The sequence below is a fragment of the Felis catus genome, chromosome X, assembly GCF_018350175.1.
Source record: "Felis catus isolate Fca126 chromosome X, F.catus_Fca126_mat1.0, whole genome shotgun sequence".
NCBI classification, from domain to species: Eukaryota; Metazoa; Chordata; class Mammalia; order Carnivora; family Felidae; genus Felis; species Felis catus.
This window is the reverse complement of record NC_058386.1, coordinates 115,668,835-115,672,571: the sequence shown is the minus strand read 5'-3', so window position 1 is coordinate 115,672,571 and position 3,737 is coordinate 115,668,835. Positions and strand designations below refer to the sequence as shown.

Here is a 3,737-nt window from a genome sequence, read left to right as displayed (position 1 = left end):
AATATTCTTTCTGAGATGCATTTACCAGGTACAGTGTTGACATTATTTGAGCAATCTTTTGCAGGAAATCTGCAGAACATGAGAAAAGCAATTATCTCTATCTAGATAGTTCCAAAGTCCTTTTATAGATGTTACTTAAGTATTTGGGTCATTGCACACATCCATCAAAAATGACTTTATTTTCTGGATGTAGCTATGATTGTCACTTAAAAATATAACCTATGAAAGGAATTCATAGTGACAGAAGTACATTATGCAGATAACTTCCAAACATTCTAATATTTGTCATTTAATGAAATGTGTCCATTCCTGCAAAGTCAGCTATGAGCTGTGTATGTGTATGTGCATATACGGACTGGAAAGAGACAAATGAAATCATCTTTATTCATAATCAAGCTAATTGTGTAGAAAAATTCCAGTAAATCTGGAAAAAAAACTTGTGGAAGAAATAAGTGAATTTAGCACGATTGCGTGGTATACGATCAACACGCAAACCTATTTCCATGTACTGGCAATAAACAATTGGAAACTGAAATTTAAAACAAAATTCAATTCACAATCACCCAAACAACACGAAATACTTATGGGTAAATCTAACACTACATGAAGAAGATTGTTTTAAAAATTAATAGACTTTATTTTTTAAAGTAATTTTAGATTTACAGAAAAACTGAATAGAAAGCACAGGGATCCTTCCCTGCCCACACAGCTTCCGCTAGTGTAAACATCTTGCATTATTATGCCAAATTTTTTCAATTGATGAACCAAGATGAAAACATTATTATTAAAAAATCCATAGCTTACATTATGATAAGCTTACTCTTTGTGTTGCTATCATACTGAATAGTTTCACTGCCCTAAAAAATCTCCCGTGCTCCACCTATTCATCCCTCCCTCCATCGACCCGAATCCCTGGTTGCCGCAGATCTTGTTACCATCTATAGTTTTGTCTTTCCCAGAATATCATATAGTTGGAATCTTACGGTATGTACCCTTTACAGACTGGCTCCTTTCATTTAGAAATACGGGTATAAGTTTCCTCCATGTGTTTTCAAGACTTAATAGCTGAAAGTTTGTGTCTGTTATAGGGACAATTTGAACATCAAAATGATGATGATTGAACTTAAGAAGAGACTGATGATTTCTTTTTTTCTTTTTTTTTTGTGGGGGGGGGGCTGGGTACAGTATACTTGATGATACCTGATAGGTAGGGTTCCCCAAGCCCCTCCCCTTCTTCAGGGGGTTTTGGATGGAAACTGTGTAGAAGCAGGGAGATTTTCAGTGTGTTTGGGGCAAGGACTCCCCAGCAGCTGAGGGCCTCTCCCTCTTGCTGTTGCTGTGACTGGTGGTCCAGAGAGCTCTTACTCCTTGGAGGCCATGTGGACCATAAGGTCCACCACCCAGTTGCTATGGCCAAATTCATTGTCATAACAGGAAATGAGCTTGACAAAGTCATTGAGAGCAATGCTAGCCCCAGCATCAAAGGTGGAAAAGTAGATGTCACTGTTAAAGTGACAAGAAACAACCTCTTCCCCGGTGTAGGCAGGATGCCCCTGCTTCACCACCTTCTTGGTGTCATCAAGTGTTTGGCAGCTTTCTCCGGGCAGCACATCAGATCCACAATGGACATGTTGGGGATGGGGATACGGAAGACCACACCAGGGAGCTTCTCATTCAGCTCCAGGATGACCTTGCCCACAGCCTTGGCAGTGCCAGTAAAAGCAGGGATGATGTTCTGGGCAGCCCCTCGGCCATCACGCCACAGCTTCCCAAAGGGGCCGTCCACGGTCTTCTGGGTGGCAGTGGTGGCATGGACTGTGGTCATGAGTCTCTTCACGATGCAGAAGTTGTTATGGATGACGTTGCCCAGAGGGGCCAAGCAGTTGGTGGTGCAGGAGGCATTGCTGGCAATCTTGAGGGAGTCGCCATACTTCTCATGGTTCAAACCCATCACAAACGTGGAGGCATCAGCAGAGGGGGCAGAGATGATGACCCTCTTGGCCCAAACCTTCGAGTGAACCCCGGACTTCTCCATGATGGTCAAGACCTCAGTGGACTCCAAAACATACTCAGCACCATCACCCCATTTGATGTTAGCGGGTTCTCACTCCTGAAAGATGGAGATGGGCTTTCCATCAATGACAAGTTTCTTGTTCTCAGCTTTGACTGTGTCGTGGAATTTGCCATGGGTGGAATCATACTGGAACATGTAAGACCCCATAGTTGAGGTCAACGAAGGGGTCATTGATGGTGACAATATCCACTTTCCCAGAATTAAAAGCAGCCCCAGTGACCAGATGCCCAATATCGCCAAATCCGTTTATTCTGACCTTCACCATCGTGTCTCCAGGATGCGGCTGACACTGTACCAGGAGATGTGGCTCTCTGTCGAACAGGGAGAAGAAGAGAGCCGAGACAGATAATTTTCAATAGAATGCAGTTACCAGAATTTTATTTCATTCTCTTGGTAAACAGATGATCTACCTAAGGAAATCAATAGGTCTTCTGTCTGTGCCATCTCAGAATGAAGAGAATCACTCCATGTGTCCTCTTCATGAACCTATAGTCTGTCAATATTTTCTACCTCTGTCAGCTTCCTGACACATCTATTTGTGCATTTTTTGAGCAATCCATTTGTGATTAATTTCCTTATTTCCTATCTAGAGCCAACTTTGCTTTATTTCACACAAGCTTGCATGAATCTTTGAAAAATAAACTCACAATATAAATATATTGGCCTGAATTATTGATAAGTCACGCAAAGTTATTGTGCTTTGCTGTAATCTGGAACACTTGCATGAAATAGCAAAATAAAAAAAAGTTCAGTTTTCACATATTCTTTTGATGCCTTATATATCTAAATACACAAAACATGGCCCAGCCATCAGTTTATTTAGCTACGTATTTCTTTCATATGCAGTGTGCTTCAGCTATATGGAGTTAAAAATTAATGCCATTATTTTGAGTTCTATATAAATTTCTTTTTGATGTTTGCATCTTACCAATTGCACCAAATAATTTTGTTTTGGGGACCACAAACCATTTCTGTCAGCCATGTTCCACCCATTGTTTTAGAAATTCCATCTAAATTCCATTTAGATTTCCATTGTTTTAGAAATCTGCTTTACATGTTCATTTTACTTTTAATTATAGACCGTTCACTTGCCTTATACTTAATACAAAGGTTGAAAGTATCTCATCTTTCACAGCTTTCTCCTTTGAAGAACTCTTATATTCTTAAATGTCAATTAAAACTTAATAAAACACTTTCAATTCACACTGCACTGCAGTTTTTAGCAAATGATTGTTTTCAATGTCCCTGATTTGGGATAAAAATAGTTTGGGTGTTGTTTTTTCTTGATTTCTAGCTTGAAGTACCAGAGTATATTGAAAACATGTGTCGTATTATGAGTAGCTCGTGTCACTTCTCCACACAGTACTAGAAATCAGTTTTGATTTGACATTTATGTTAAATCATTTTCATACTGCTAGTAAAGATGTAGTTCCATGTACATGTACAAAGTACAATGTAACATATAGATCAATATGAAATATAATCCTTGCCTTCTAAGAGCTTATGGTTTAATTAAAGAGATAAACCAGATGTGCACGTGTATGTGTATAGACACTCATGGAGTCAAGTAGCAAAACGAAGCATGATAACCAGTGGCAAAACATAGAACTTGAAGTTGGAGAGCTGAAGTTTGATATGTGGATCTGCCTGTTGCTGTGTGACC

The 3,737-nt window shown here is 39.6% G+C and overlaps 1 pseudogene; it reads right to left on the bottom strand.

The window, feature by feature from the left end:
* Nucleotides 1–730: 730 nt before the first annotated feature.
* On the bottom strand, nt 731–2,388 carry LOC101100192 (annotated as a pseudogene).
* Between the last annotated feature and the right edge of the window lie 1,349 nt (nt 2,389–3,737).